General features: G+C 38.5%; 1 non-coding gene across 1 annotated transcript; it reads right to left on the reverse strand.

The window, feature by feature from the left end:
* Window positions 1-13,208: 13,208 nt before the first annotated feature.
* LOC145340826 (18S ribosomal RNA) lies at window positions 13,209-14,167 on the reverse strand. The gene has a single exon (XR_013886300.1). It is a non-coding gene; the product is annotated as an 18S ribosomal RNA (ribosomal RNA).
* Between the last annotated feature and the right edge of the window lie 2,859 nt (window positions 14,168-17,026).

Genomic DNA, 17,026 nt, shown 5'->3' on the forward strand with positions numbered 1-17,026 from the left:
GGTTTAATAGGTGTAGCATCTAATCCTTCTCCTTATTATGCTGCTTTAGGTTTAGTTATTGCTGCAGGGGTTGGGTGTGGTTTATTAGTAGGGCATGGTGGGTCTTTTATGTCATTAGTTTTGTTTTTAATTTATTTGGGAGGAATGTTGGTAGTTTTTGCTTATACTGCAGCTCTTGCTGCGGAGCCTTATCCGGAAGCATGAGGAGATTGATCGGTGTTATTGTATGTTGGGTTTTATTTAGTAGGGCTTTTTGTGGTTGGTAAGTATTTTATGGTTGAAGGATGAGGTTTACATTGAACTGGGGTGGAGGAAATGAGTAGTTTGGATATGGTACGGGGGGATTTTTGAGGAGTTGCTTTGTTGTATTCTGATGGGGGTTGAATGTTAGTTTTAGGGGGTTGGGTATTGTTGTTAACTTTATTTGTAGTATTAGAATTAACTCGAGGTTTGTCTTGAGGTGCTTTACGAGTAGTTAGGTAGAGATGATTAGGGTAATTAGGGTTAATGTTAGGAATAAGAGTGTTAGATAAGTTTTGATGAAGCCTTGTTGAGGTTTAGTAGATAATTTGATGAGGGGTGTTTGTTGGATGAGGTTGCTTTTAGGTCCAATTTTTTCACTTCAGGTCAGATCGATTAGATGTGTTGAGACATGTTGGGCTCAGTTTAGACTAGTTTTTGGGAAAAGTCGGTGAATAATGGAGGGGAAGTAACCTAATATATTAGAGAAGTGGTGGGGGTGGAGTATAGGATTAATTTTGAAGTGAGAGTTGGTGAGGTTAGTAAGTTCGAGAGCTAGGAGAAGACCTATGATTGTAACTAGGAGGGCGGATAGTTTGAGTAAGGGGGATATGGTTATGATTTGAGTTTTTGTTGGGGTAAGATTAAGAGTAATAATTAGGCCGGCAATAATGCTTCCATAAGCAAGACGTTTGATGGGGTTAATTACTGATGGGTTGTTTTCATTGATTGGAGAGAGTGTATTGAATCGGGGATAGTTTATTAATGCAAAGAAGATAAGGCGGAGACTGTAGATAGCTGTAAAGGATGTTGCTACAAGGGTTAGGATTAGGGCTCAGGCGTTTAAGTGGGAAGTGTTTATAGATTCAATGATGGCGTCTTTTGAGAAGAAGCCTGATAGGAATGGTATACCTGTAAGGGCTAGGCTACCAATTGTTAGAGAGGTTGAGGTAAATGGTAAAAGCTTATGAAGACCTCCTATTTTTCGGATATCTTGTTCATCGTTAAGACTGTGAATAATTGATCCGGAGCAAAGGAAGAGTATTGCTTTAAAGAAAGCGTGAGTGCAGATATGGAGGAAGGCTAGTTGAGGTTGATTAAGACCGATAGTAACTATTATCAGTCCTAGTTGACTTGATGTTGAGAAGGCAATGATTTTTTTAATATCATTTTGGGTTAGGGCACATGCGGCCGTGAAGAGGGTAGTAAGTGCTCCTAGACATAGACAGGTTGTTAGGATTAGTTTGTTGTCTTGGATGAGGGGGTGGAGGCGAATTAAAAGAAAGATGCCTGCTACAACTATTGTACTTGAGTGGAGTAATGCTGATACTGGTGTGGGGCCTTCTATGGCTGAGGGTAATCATGGGTGTAGCCCAAATTGTGCTGATTTTCCAGCTGCAGCTAATACAAGGCCGAGGAGTGGTAGGGTTAGGTCTTTGTTTTTTGATAGAATGAAAAGTTGGTGGATTTCTCATGAGTTGAGGTTAGTAGCTAGTCAGGCTATACTTAGGATTAGTCCAATGTCACCAATTCGGTTATAGATGACGGCTTGTAGTGCTGCTGTATTAGCGTCTGTTCGGCTATATCATCAGCCAATAAGTAAGAAAGATATGATTCCAACTCCTTCTCAGCCAATGAATAATTGGAATATGTTGTTGGCAGTAACTAGGATAATTATTGAGATTAGGAATAATAGGAGATATTTAAAGAAGCGATTTATGTTAGGGTCAGAGTGTATATATCAGAGAGCAAATTCGAGAATAGATCAGGTAACATATAAAGCTACGGGTGTGAAGATGATTGAATATAAATCGAATTTGAAACTTATGTTAATGTCAAATGGGCCTATGTTTATTCAGTTTCAGTTAGTAGTGATTGATTCTAAACCTTGGTCGAGAAAAATAAATAAAGGAATTAAACTAATGAAAAAGGAGATTTTTACGGCAGTTTTTACATATAAGGATGATCAGTTTGGTTTAAGTTCTTTGGGTGAAAGAGAAGAAATTAATGGGAAGGTGAGGATAATGAAGATTAGAAGGAAGGATGAGTTAAAGATAATATTCATAGCTCTTGCTTGGAGTTGCACCAAGAGTTTTTGGTTCCTAAGACCAATAGATTGCTATTATCTTTCAAGGGCCGAGTGAGTCATGGGCTCGAACCATGATAAGAAGAATTAGCAGATCTTCGTGTCCCGGACCTCTCTCGGTAAATAAAAAGGTTTTAACTTTTGTCTTTAGAACCACAATCTAATGTTTTAGTTAAACTATAAATACAGAATGTTCAGCTTCAGATAAGTTCTGGTTTAAGGATTAGTAATAGTACGGGTATAATATGGAGACTAAGGAGAAGATGTTCTCGTGTATGAGAAGGATTGAGTGAGAGGAGGTGGTTAGGTGTTATTCCTCGTTGAGTTATGAGGAATATGTAGAGGGAGTAAGATGCTGTGATTAATACTCCGGAGCCTGTGAGGATTAAGGTTCAGTTAGATCAGTTGAATAATGATGTAATGATGAAAAGTTCTCCTATAAGGTTTGGGGATGGGGGTAGAGCAAGGTTGGCAAGATTAGCGAGGAATCATCAGGTTGCTATGAGTGGGAGAATAATTTGGGTTCCTCGGGCTAAGAGAAGGGTTCGGCTGTGAATGCGCTCATAGTTAGTGTTAGCTAGACAGAATAAAGCTGATGAGATTAGGCCATGGGCAATTATTAGTGTTGTTGCTCCTGCGAAACTTCATGGGGTTTGGATGAGGATAGCTGCTGCGACAAGGCCTATATGACTAACTGAGGAGTAAGCAATAAGAGATTTTAAATCTGTTTGTCGTAAGCAGATAGAGCTGGTTATTACGATACCTCAGATGGCTAGGATTAAAAATGGATAAGCTATTTCTTTAGTGAGTGGGTTAAGTATAATAATGATTCGTATTATTCCGTAGCCCCCTAGTTTTAGTAGTACGGCAGCTAGGATTATTGAACCAGCGATTGGAGCTTCGACGTGGGCTTTTGGTAGTCAGAGGTGAACTCCATAGAGTGGTATTTTGACAAGGAAGGCAATAATGCAGGCAGTTCATCAGAATTTGTCTGTTCATGAATAGAGGTTAGTGTATTGAGAGTGTTGGATAATAAATATTGAGAGGGTGCCAAGATTGTTTTGTATAGATAGCAGAGCAATGAGTAATGGAAGGGATCCAATTAAGGTATAAAATAGGAAGTAAGTTCCTGCATTTAAGCGTTCTGTTTGGTTACCTCATCGTGTAATAATAATAAGTGTTGGGATAAGTGTAGCTTCAAATATGATATAAAATAAAATTATTTCTGTTGCAGAGAAAGCTATGATGAGGAAAAATTGTAAGGAGATTAGGAGGGAAATATAGGTTCGTTGTCGGGTTAAGGGTTCTGGGGAAATGTGATTTTGACTAGCTAGGATTATTAGTGGTAGGAGTCAGCATGTAAGGATAAGTAGTGGAGTAGATAAGGGATCAATGGCTAAATATTGGTTGGAAAAGTCTCAGCCAATGTCTGAGTTTCATTTAAATCAGAGTAGACTTGTTGTAGCAATGAGAAGACTATGGATGGAGGTAGTAGTTCATAGTCATTTTTTATGGGAAAATCAGGCAGTAGGAAATAGTATGATTGTTGGAATTAAAATTTTTAGCATTGGAGTAGGTTGAGGTTTTGTAGTTTGTCGGAACCATGTGAACGAGAAGCAGCAACTAGGATAGCTAGTCCTGCACTAGCTTCGCAGGCAGAAAATGTTAGGAGAATTATAGGGATAATGGAGCTGGAGGTAGAATTTAATGTTATAGATCAGATAGCAGTGGCAATAAATAGGGTGAGTATTATACCTTCAAGGCATAGGAGGGCGGATAAAAGATGTGAACGATTAAATGCAAGGCCTATTAAACCTAAGATAAATGCTGAGGTGAAACTGAAATATATAGGGGACATAAGATGTTTATGGATTTTCACCATAATTTGCTAAGCCGAAATTAGCGGTCTTAATTTGGACTAAACATCTATTCTGCTCATTCAAGTCCTCCTTGGAATCATTCATAGATGAGGCCTAGGGTAAGTAAAATTAGAATAATTGTTGCTCAGAGAAGTGTGGAGAGTGGTGTTAGTAGTTGGTTTCCTCAGGGTAGTGGTAGTAAAAGGGCGATTTCTAAATCAAATAGGAGGAATAAGATTGCTACTAAGAAGAAACGTAGAGAAAAGGGGAGGCGGGCACTTCCTAATGGGTCGAAGCCACATTCATAGGGAGATAGTTTTTCATTATCTGGGTTTAATGACGGTAATCAAAATGCGATTAAAGCGAGGATTAGGGAAATCAGGGCCGTGGTCGCGACAGACGACATGATGAGGTTCATTACTTTTCCTTGGGTTTTAACCAAGATTAAGTAATTGGAAATCACTTGTACTAATTTATACTAGAAAAGCAATTATGAGCCTCATCAATAGATGGATACATAAAGGAATAATCACACTACATCTACAAAATGTCAGTATCATGCTGCGGCTTCGAAGCCGAAGTGATGTTCTGATGTAAAGTGATATTGGACTTGTCGTATAAGACAAACTGCTAGAAATGTTGAACCAATAATAACATGGAGACCGTGGAATCCTGTGGCAACATAAAATGTTGTTCCGTAAACTCCGTCGGCGATAGTGAATGGTGCTTCGTAATATTCTATGGCTTGAAGGGATGTAAAGTAAACTCCTAGGATAATGGTTAAAGTAAGGGCTTGAATTGCTTCTTTTCGGTTACCTTCTATTAAGCTATGGTGGGCTCAAGTTACGGTTACTCCTGAAGCTAAAAGTACTGCAGTGTTTAAGAGTGGGACTTCGAATGGATCTAAAGGATTAATTCCTGTTGGTGGTCAGCATCCGCCTAATTCGGGGGTTGGTGCAAGGCTGGAATGATAGAAGGCTCAGAAAAAACCTAAGAAGAAGAAAACTTCTGATGTGATGAATAAGATTATTCCATAACGAAGACCTTTTTGTACAGGAGGGGTATGATGGCCTTGGAATGTTCCTTCTCGAATAACGTCACGTCATCATTGAATTATTGTTAGGAAAAGAAGGGTTAGTCCTAAATAAAGGAGAAGAAGTGAGTGGAAGTGAAATCAGATGGCTAAACCCGATGTTATAAGAAGGGCAGCGGTAGCTCCTGTTAAGGGTCATGGGCTTGGGTCAACTATGTGGTATGCATGTGCTTGGTGAGCCATTATACATTTTCTTGTAAATATAAGCTTAGTAGGAGAACGAATACATATGCTTGGATTATTGCTACAGCTACTTCTAGAATTGTTAATAAGAATAGAATTGTAGAAGTTAGTAAGGCTACAGTTGGTATGATAGTTAAGAGGACAAATGCTGCGGTAGCAATTAATTGTATTAGAAGGTGGCCTGCTGTTAAATTGGCGGTTAGTCGGACTCCTAAGGCTAATGGTCGAATGAATAGGCTGATAGTTTCGATAATAATAAGGATTGGAATTAAAGGGGTTGGTGTTCCTTCTGGAAGAAGGTGGCCTAATGCAATTGTAGGTTGATTTAATATACCAATTAATACAGTTGTAAGTCATAATGGAAGGGCGAATGCTATATTTAGAGAAAGTTGTGTTGTAGGGGTAAATGTGTATGGGAGAAGACCTAAGAGGTTAATGGTAATTAGGAATAATATTAAGGCTGTTAGTAATATAGCTCATTTATGTCCTCCAAGGTTGATTGGTTGTATAAGTTGATAAACAAAGCGATTAATGAATCAAGCTTGGAGAGTAATTAATCGGTTGTTTAATCATCGATTAGTTGGAGTTGGGAAGGTTAATCATGGGATTAAGATTGCTAGGGCAATAAGGGGGATTCCAATAAGTGATGGGCTTAAGAATTGATCAAAGAAACTTATAATCATGGTCAGTTTCAGGGATTAGGTTTAGGTTTTTCAGTACTTTTTAGGGTTGGGTCATTATTGAATAAATGATTTATAATTTTGTTTGGTAGAATAGTAAGGAAGATAATTCATGAGAATAATAAGATTAAAAATCATGGGTTAGGATTTAATTGGGGCATATCATTAAGGGTGGTTGGGAGTCACCAATGTTTAGCTTAAAAGGCTAATGCTAGGCCCAGTTTAGCTTCTTAATGAGGCTTCTTCTAGCATTGATGAAGATCAGGCTTCGAAGTGTTCTAAGGGAACTGCTTCTACTACGATAGGTATAAAGCTGTGATTAGCGCCGCAAATTTCTGAACATTGGCCGTAATAGACACCAGGACGTGAAACAATAAAGGCAGTTTGATTAAGTCGTCCTGGAACAGCATCTATTTTTACGCCTAGAGCTGGAACGGCTCATGAGTGTAGGACGTCTTCTGCTGATACTAGGACTCGGATAGGTGATTCTATAGGTACTACTATACGGTGATCTGTTTCCAATAAACGGAATTGACCTGGAGTCAAGTCTTGAGTTTGAATTATATAAGAATCAAATCCTAGGTCTTCGTAATCTGTATATTCATAACTTCAGTATCATTGATGGCCTATAGCTTTAATGGTTAGATGTGGATCATTGATTTCGTCTATGAGATATAAGATTCGTAGTGATGGGAGAGCAATTATAATGAGAATAATAGCAGGTAAGATGGTTCAAACGATTTCGATTTCTTGGGAGTCAAGAATGTATTTATTTGTAAGTTTAGTTGTAACTATTGCTGTAATAATGTAGAGAACTAGGGTGCTAATTAAGAATACAATTATTAATGTGTGGTCGTGAAAGTGAATAAGTTCTTCCATAACTGGGGAGGCTGCATCTTGGAATCCTAATTGTGAGGGGTGTGCCATTGTAAAATAAGATACGTAAGGGTTTAACTTACAATTCTGTCCCGACAAGGCAGTGTAATATATTTTACTAGTATCTTATGAAGAAAGTGACAGAGTGGTGATGTGGCTGGCTTGAAACCAGCATATGGGGGTTCAATTCCTTCCTTTCTTGTTAAAAAGAGGGTCGTTGGACTTGAACAAATGCTGGTTCTTCGTAGGTGTGATAAGGAGGAGGACAACCATGTAGTCATTCTACATTTGTATGTGGAAGTTCAACGGATAGTACTTCTCGTTTTGAGGCAAATGCTTCTCAAATGATGAATAGTAATATGATTACAGCAACGAGAGAGATTAGGGAGCCAATTGATGAAATTGCGTTTCATAGAGTATATGCATCTGGATAATCTGAATATCGTCGTGGTATACCTGCGAGACCTAGGAAGTGTTGAGGGAAGAAGGTTAAGTTTACTCCAATAAATATAACTGTAAATTGGATTTTTGTTCAGGTTTGATGAAGAGTAAAACCAGAAATTAAGGGGAATCAGTGAATAAGACCTGCCATAATGGCAAATACTGCTCCTATTGAAAGAACATAGTGGAAGTGAGCTACTACATAATAAGTATCATGGAGAACAATGTCTAATGAGGAGTTAGCTAGGACAATTCCTGTTAAACCACCTACTGTAAAAAGGAAGATAAATCCTAAAGCTCAGAGTAAAGGAGTATCTCATTTAATAGATCCTCCATGAAGGGTTGCTAATCAGCTAAAGACTTTAACACCTGTAGGAATAGCAATAATTATTGTTGCGGAGGTGAAATAGGCTCGAGTATCTACATCTATTCCTACTGTGAATATATGATGGGCTCAAACAATAAAACCAAGTAGACCAATTGCTATTATTGCTCAAACTATGCCTATATATCCGAATGGTTCTTTTTTACCTGAGTAGTAGGCTACTACATGAGAGATTATTCCGAAGCCCGGTAGAATTAAAATATAAACTTCAGGATGACCAAAAAATCAAAATAAATGTTGATAAAGGATTGGATCTCCTCCACCTGCAGGATCAAAGAATGTAGTATTAAGGTTACGATCTGTAAGTAATATTGTAATCCCTGCTGCAAGAACTGGAAGTGATAAGAGAAGAAGAATAGTGGTTACAAGAATAGATCAAACAAATAATGGTGTTTGATATTGGGAAATGGCTGGTGGTTTTATATTAATAATAGTTGTAATAAAATTAATTGAAGCTAGAATTGATGAAACACCGGCTAAGTGAAGAGAGAAAATAGCTAAATCAACAGATGGTCCAGCATGTGCTAGGTTACTAGCTAATGGGGGATAAACTGTTCAACCAGTACCTGCTCCAGCTTCTACTCCGGCAGAAGCGAGGAGGAGAAGAAATGATGGTGGAAGAAGTCAAAAACTTATGTTATTTATTCGTGGGAAGGCTATATCTGGTGCACCAATTATTAAAGGAACTAGTCAATTTCCGAAACCACCAATTATAATTGGTATAACCATAAAAAAGATTATTACAAAAGCGTGGGCAGTTACGATTACATTATAAATCTGATCATCCCCTAAAAGTGATCCAGGTTGCCCAAGTTCAGCTCGAATTAGGAGACTTAGGGCTGTTCCAACTATACCTGCTCATGCACCAAAAATCAGGTAAAGGGTGCCAATATCTTTGTGGTTGGTAGAAAATAGTCAACGATTAATTGCCACAGGTAAGATGGCTGAGAATAAGCGGCGGATTGTAGCTCCGTTTACAGAGGTCAAAATCCTCTTCTTATCAAAGCCTTGAAGTAGCTGTTTACGTTGGATTGCAAATCCAAAGACGGAGGTTAGTTCCCTCCCGGGGCTTTCTCCCGCCTTTGTCTGTGGCGGCGGGAGAAAGCTTAGATAGAAGTTCGTTGGATTAAACGCTTAGCTGTTAACTAAGATTTTGTAGGATCGAGGCCTGCCTATCTAGAAGGTTTTAGCTTAATTAAAGCATCTGAGTTGCATTCAGAGGATGTGAGATAGAGTCTTGCAAGTCTTAGCAGAAATTAGAGGATTTTCACTTCTACTTAAAGCTTTGAAGGCTTTTGGTCTGTTGTTAACCTAAATTTCTATGGGGTAAGTATAAAGATTGTGGGTGTTAAGGGGAGAAGGAGGATGGATAAGGTTGCTGAGGTTAATAGGATGAGGGTTGGGTGGTTGGGTTTTGTTCGTCAAGATGATGATATGTTGGTTGGGTTAGGGTTTATAGTTAGTGTTGTAGCATAACATAGACGTAAGTAAAAGAATAGACTAAGGAGGGCTATGAGAGCTATAATAGTAGCTGGAATAAATAAACTTTGTTTTGTTAATTCTTGGAGGATTAATCATTTAGGTATAAATCCGGAAAGTGGGGGTAGTCCTCCTAGGGAAAGGAGGGTTAATAAAGTGATAATGGATAAGAGAGGGGATTTGGTTGATGATGAGGCAATTGAGTTAATTTTAGTTGAGTTAAAGGTTTTAAATAAGAGAAAGGTTGTAAGTGTTATGATAATATATAGGATGAGGTTAAGTAGGGTTAGGTTAGGAGCATAATGTAGAATTGTAATTATTCATCCGAGGTTTGCGATTGATGAGTAGGCCAGGATTTTTCGTAATTGTGTTTGATTAAGTCCTCCCCACCCTCCAATAATTGTTGAGAGAATTCCAAGGGTTAATAATAGATTGGGGTTGAGTAAGGGGTATAGTTGAAGTAAAATAGCGAATGGAGCTAGTTTTTGTCAGGTTGATAGGATGAGTCCTGTGGTGAGATCTAAGCCTTGGAGGACTTCGGGTAGTCAAAAGTGTAGTGGTGCAAGACCAATTTTTAGGGCAAGTGCGGTTAATGCTAGTGTGGCAGAAGTTGGGTTAATTATTTCGGTTAAACTTCATTCACCTGAAGTTCAAGCATTTGTGATGCCAGCGAATAATAATAGAGCGGAGGCAGTTGCTTGAGTAATGAAATATTTTGTAGTAGCTTCTACTGCTCGTGGGTGGTGTTGGCGTATTATTAGAGGAATAATAGCTAGAGTATTAATTTCAAGGCCTATTCATACTAGGAGTCAGTGTGACCCAATAAATGTAAGGGTGGTTCCTAGGCCTAGACTTGAAATTAGGATGGTTAGTACAGTAGGGTTCATTAGTAAAGGAAGGATTTTAACCAACATGGTTGGGGTATGGGCCCAAAAGCTTTATTAGCTGACTTTACTAGGGAATAGTGTAATAGGAAACACGAAGGGTTTTGATCTCTTAAATATAGGTTCGAGTCCTATTTTTCTAGGAGGAAGTGGAGAGGTTTTAACTCTCATTATCCACTCTATCAAAGTGGTCCTTTAATTCAGGCACACTTCCTTAAGTGATTGGGGGTAGGCTTGATGTAGCGAGAGGTAGGGCTATGTGTCATAGGATAATTGCTAAAGTGAGGGGTAGGAAGTTTTTTCAGACTAAGTGTATGAGTTGATCATAGCGGAAGCGGGGGTAGGATGCTCGGATTCATAAGAAGATAAATGTTAGTAATGTAGCTTTTATTATAAGGCTGAGTGTTGAGATTTGTGGGAGAAGAGGATTATAGGAAGTTCCTATGAATAGGATAACTGATAGGGTATTTATTAGTAGGATGTTAGTATATTCGGCTAGGAAGAATAGGGCAAATGGGCCTCCTGCGTATTCAATGTTGAATCCTGATACTAGTTCTGATTCTCCTTCTGTTAAGTCAAAGGGAGCTCGGTTAGTTTCTGCTAGGGTTGAAATGTATCATATTAAGGCTAGTGGTCAACCTGGGATTAGGAGTCAGATAGTTTCTTGAGCTAGATTAAATGTATGGAGGGTAAATCCTCCAGCGAATACGATTATTGATAAGAGGATGAGGCCTAAGCTTACTTCATATGAGATAGTTTGTGCTACGGCACGTAATGCTCCTATTAGAGCATATTTTGAGTTGGATGCTCATCCGGACCCTAAAATAGTGTAAACAGTAAGGCTTGAGATTGCTAGAATAAATAATAGACCTAGGTTAAGATTAATAATTGAGTGAGGAAGAGGGAGGGGTATTCATATGAGTAGGGCTAATGTTAGAGCTATTGTGGGGGTAATTAGAAATAGAAATGGAGAGGATATTGATGGACGGACAGGTTCTTTAATAAATAATTTTAGGCCGTCTGCGATAGGTTGGAGTAGACCATAAGGTCCAACAATGTTTGGACCTTTACGAAATTGTATATAGCCGAGAATTTTTCGTTCAATTAATGTAAGGAAGGCTGTGGCTAAAAGGATGGGGATAATGTAGGCAAGGGGGTTAATTAAATAGAGTAAAATGGGTTGGAGCATAGTTGAGGAGAGGATTTGAACCTCTGGATTAAAGGACTTAGGTCTTTTGCATTTACCAGGCTCTGCCACCTCAACAACCCTTTTTTTGGGCACTAGGTGATCTTTTCTTATCTATTTTAGTTTTATTCAATAGATGAAAATAGGGCGTGCTAGTGGCATTGGCCCTACTTTTCCGGTCCTTTCGTACTAGGAAAAGTGTATTCATAGATAGAAACTGACCTGGATTTCTCCGGTCTGAACTCAGATCACGTAGGACTATTAATCGTTGAACAAACGAACCCTTAATAGCGGTTGCACCATTAGGATGTCCTGATCCAACATCGAGGTCGTAAACCCTTTCTTCGATAGGGACTCTGAGAAAGGATTGCGCTGTTATCCCTAGGGTAACTTGGTTCATTGATCAGGAAATCCTGGGTCATTTTTCGATAAATGTTTTATTAATTAGAATTGTCATTCTAATTTTTAAGTACTTAGTACTCAGTCGATGAGGGGGATTTGTTTTTCCCCTTGGTCACCCCAACCAAAAACAGTTAAATTAGAAGTATTGTATGTTTTGTTTATTCCCTGGGAAGTGGATGATTACATAATTAATTTAAGTGTTTGAAGCTCCATAGGGTCTTCTCGTCTAATGTTATTATATTCGCTTCTGCACGAATAGATCAATTTCATTGATTGGAAAATAGAGACAGTTAAACTCTCGTGATGCCTTTCATACAGGTCTTCATTTAAAAGACAAGTGATTACGCTACCTTTGCACGGTCAAAATACCGCGGCCGTTAAACGTTGTCACAGGGCAGGCGGGACCTCTTATGGTTTGTCAAGAGGCGATGTTTTTGGTAAACAGGCGGAGTTTATGTTTGCCGAGTTCCTTTATTTTCTTTTAATCTTTCCTGGTGACACTCCTGTGTAGGGATAACGAGTAGGGGAATAGGATTTTCTAGTTGATGATTAAGTGATATAATGACCTCAGTTTGGGGTCGTTTAATTATCAGTGATTTAATTCTTTCTGACGTACACTTGTGTCGGGAGAGATTTGTTCTCTTTATTACTCATTTTAGCATAAGTTCTTTTATATAAATATAAAATAACCCAATAGGATAAAGGGGGTTGTGAATGAATATCTGGATTAAAGGTTTAGTTATTAGATTAGAGCTGCGACGCTTGCTTGACAGGTGGCTGCTTTTAGGCCCACTGAGATGGTAACCTTGATAATTATGATCATTTCCCACCTTAAAAAGTTGTGTCTTGGTTTAGAAGGGTTGTACCTCTTCTAAATAACTATTAATTCTTATAAGTTTCTTTGACGAGTAAGTCTTGTCTAGATGGTGAAAAATTAATGCAGAACTAAAGTTCTTTTCTTGGGTAACCAGCTATCACTAAACTCGGTAGGCTTTTCACCGCTACTCGGAAGTCTTCCCACTCTTTTGCCACAGAGACGGGTTAGCTCTATAATGCTGCTTCGGAGTAGCTCGTTTAGTTTCGGGGAGATAGACTTAAGGTCTTTTTGCCTAGTTTTTCTAGCTAAATCATGATGCAAAAGGTACGAGGTATGATCTCTGCTTTTTAGTACTTTAATGATTTATTTCATTTCTTTTTCAGCTTTCCCTTGCGGTACATAGGCTATTGCGCTAGGGTTATTGTTCTGTCACCCATACTGAAAGGTTGAGAATGTTTTGATTGAAAATTGTAATATGGATTAGATTTATAAGGTCTAGTTGAATTGATATATAGGCTAGCTTTGAGGTTCAAAATGATCCGAATTGCGCGGATATCTCCTCGGTGTAAGGGAGGTGCTTTACTAATTTAGCCACATTTTGATTCCAAGTGCACTTTCCAGTACACTTACCATGTTACGACTTGCCTCCTCTTGTTGAAGAAATGTATTTATAAAAAGGGTAAGTTATTTTTGAGGAGAGTGACGGGCGGTGTGTGCTTATCCCAGGGCCGATTTCAGAGGAGTATTCTGATCTCCTCTTACTGCTAAATCCACCTTTAGGTGTGTTTTCAGTTTACCATTCGTATATTCTTGGAAAAAAATGTAGCCCATTTCTTCCCACTTCATTTGCTACACCTCGACCTGACGTTTTGGAGTTTTATTCTTTTTGCTTACTTTTGATCCTTCACAGGGTGGGCTGACGACGGCGGTATATAGACGGTAATGGCAAGAAGTGGTGAGGTTGAACGAGGATTATCGGTTATAGAACAGGCTCCTCTAGGTGGGTGTGGGATACCGCCAAGTCCTTTGGGTTTTAAGCTAGCGCTTGTAGTACTCTGGCGAACAATATAGTGAGGTGTTGTCTAAGTTTGTGGTTGGGCATAGTAGGGTATCTAATCCTAGTTTGGGTCCCAACTGTCGTGACATCAAGGTTCCTTAATTTGTAAAGTCACTTTCGTTGTTGTTTATTCCACTCATGAATACGTATAACAGTTTTATGAGGTCTGAACTTTAGTAGTTAAAGGTCATTCTTTAATCACTCTTTACGCCGGGATGTGTTAATGTGAGTTACTCGTATAACCGCGGTGGCTGGCACGAGATTAACCAACTCTGTTAACTTTAACTGAGTCAAGCTTGCGCTTATGAAATCAATGTTTATTACTGCTGAAATCCCTTGGGGGAGTGGCTTAGCAAGATGTCTTGGGCTACGTGTATGTGTGCCTGATATCTGCTCCTAGTTATTTAATAGAATAATTAGGGCATTCTCACGGGAGAGCTGAAACTTGCATGTATAATCCTAGTTACAATTAACACTAAGGCCAGGACCAAACCTTACATGCTTGCGGAAAAAAATTAATTTTCATCTTAGCATCTTCAGTGCCATGCTTTAAATTAAGCTACACTAGCATCACATTGTTACATTATATATAGAGAAATTATCACAACAATTCTATGGAAAAATATACGTCGGCCCTCGTTTTAGGGGTTTTTCGAGACAACCGTGTATATTAAGGGGGAGGGGGGTTTTTACCGAAAAAACTTTTTTTTTTTTAAAGGTTCGATTTTTTTCCCAAACCTGGGGCGATCCTAATAATAGAAATATTTATGCCAGATAAAATGAAGAATGTATTAGAATAATGAAATGCATTGTACACGCACTATTATAGGAGGTTTGTTTCCGGGGGGGTTAATCACAATGTTTTTTCTACTCATTTGCCGCATTAATCAAAAAAACCAAACTGGCCCTTCATAACCTGCTATTTTCTGATGCCTTTCGGTAATGGTGAATTTGACAATCTAATCTCCTGAATGATAAGTAATGGGATAATGATAAGAAAAATGTCGAGGATAGCTCAAGTTTACCTTAATGAACCAGATGAGCCCTTCCGGGGAATAGCGATTTGCTTCATACCGAACTAAAAAAACAGGGCGGAAGATAAATCTTGAGACGATCAAGGATAAATATGCCATTAAAGGGAACTAGAGGACTGGCATTCTTGATACGATCAAGGATTATATGAAGTTCAACCATAATCAAATGTCAGTTTTGATCAATAGTAGGGGATAAAACAGTAATGTACCACAAACCGTACAATTTTTTTCATTTATTAGGTTAATGGGGATTTCTTACCAACGGCATTAAATAATACCATGTAAAGTAGGGTTAAGTGAAAAATATTATGCTATGAAATTATTGATTATAGATTAATGAGGGTTAAATAATTTAATGAAATGAAATAGCTGACAGTAGACTAATGTGGATTAAGCATAGTATGTAATGATATAGTGGAATATCGACTAATGAGGATTAAGCATAGTATATGTAATGAGGTAGTATAATATCTGTTATAGCTATTATGGAATGAGGGTATTATGTGGTATATTAAGGTATGTGGACTATATCATTAATATGTCACTCTGGCGTACAAAAACTGAATTTTTATAATTCAGCATTTATTCGCTATAATAGCAATCAGGGGGCAGTTTAGGCAGAATCTTGGCTTTGGGAGCCAAGGGCAGGAGTTTGACCCTCCTTTCCCTGATATGTTTTGGGAGGGGGTTGCACCCTCGGTCTTCGACTTACAAGGTCGACGCTTTTTAGTTAAGCTACCAAAACTAGTTTAGGCTGAGGATTTTATTTTCTCATCAGCTAGTGAGTGGTATGATAATAAGGAATAAGGAAAAGTAGGAGATTGAGGCGATTTGTCCTACTATAATAAATGGTTGTTCTACTGGTTGACCTCCAATTCAAGTTAAAATAATTGAATTAGCTACAAGAAGTCAGAAGAAGATTTGTGTTATGGGTCGAAAGATGGTGCTTCGTTGTTTAGAGGTATGGAGGAGAGGAACTAATATAAGGATAAAGATGGAAAATAGGAGAGCTAGGACTCCTCCTAGTTTATTAGGGATTGAGCGTAAGATTGCATAGGCGAATAAGAAGTATCATTCGGGTTTGATATGTGGTGGAGTAACAAGTGGGTTTGCTGGGATAAAGTTTTCAGCATCTCCTAATAGGTTAGGTATAAATAGGGCTAATGCGGCTAAGAATAAGATTATGACGAAAAAGCCAAGTAGGTCTTTGTAAGAAAAGTATGGGTGGAATGAGATTTTATCTGCATCGGAGTTAATGCCTAGAGGGTTGTTAGAGCCTGTTTCATGAAGGAATAGGAGGTGAATGACTGTTAGGGCTAAGATTAGAAATGGGAGTAGAAAGTGAAAGGCAAAGAAACGTGTAAGGGTGGCATTGTCTACTGAGAAGCCCCCTCAGATTCATTGTACTAGTATATCTCCGATATAGGGAAATGCGGATAGAAGGTTGGTAATAACTGTAGCTCCTCAGAAGGATATTTGTCCTCATGGTAGAACATAGCCGACGAAGGCTGTTGCTATTAATAGGAAGAGAAGAATTACGCCAATGTTTCATGTTTCTTTATAAAGGTAGGAGCCGTAATATAATCCTCGAGCAATATGGAGGTAGACACAGATGAAGAATAGTGAGGCTCCATTAGCATGGATATTACGAATAAGTCAGCCGTAGTTGACGTCACGACAGATATGAACTACTGAGGAGAAGGCTATGGAGATGTCTGCGGTATAGTGTATAGCTAGGAAGAGTCCTGTGAGAATTTGAATGATTAGACATAGTCCTAGAAGTGAGCCAAAGTTTCATCATAATGAAATGTTAGATGGAGCAGGTAAGTCAACTAGGGCGTGGTTTATGATTTTTAAAAGTGGGTGGGTTTTTCGGATATTAGTGGCCATTAGTTCTTATAGTTGAATAACAACGATAGTTTTTCAAGTTATTAGTCTTGGTTAAAGTCCAGGTAGGAATAATGGTATATTTTATGTTTGTGATAATGATTGGTTTAATTTTAGGTTTAATAGGTGTAGCATCTAATCCTTCTCCTTATTATGCTGCTTTAGGTTTAGTTATTGCTGCAGGGGTTGGGTGTGGTTTATTAGTAGGGCATGGTGGGTCTTTTATGTCATTAGTTTTGTTTTTAATTTATTTGGGAGGAATGTTGGTAGTTTTTGCTTATACTGCAGCTCTTGCTGCGGAGCCTTATCCGGAAGCATGAGGAGATTGATCGGTGTTATTGTATGTTGGGTTTTATTTAGTAGGGCTTTTTGTGGTTGGTAAGTATTTTATGGTTGAAGGATGAGGTTTACATTGAACTGGGGTGGAGGAAATGAGT

This window comes from Carcharhinus amblyrhynchos, unplaced genomic scaffold (genome assembly GCF_965287045.1).
Source record: "Carcharhinus amblyrhynchos unplaced genomic scaffold, sCarAmb.v2.hapA chromosome_1478, whole genome shotgun sequence".
Taxonomy (NCBI): Eukaryota; Metazoa; Chordata; class Chondrichthyes; order Carcharhiniformes; family Carcharhinidae; genus Carcharhinus; species Carcharhinus amblyrhynchos.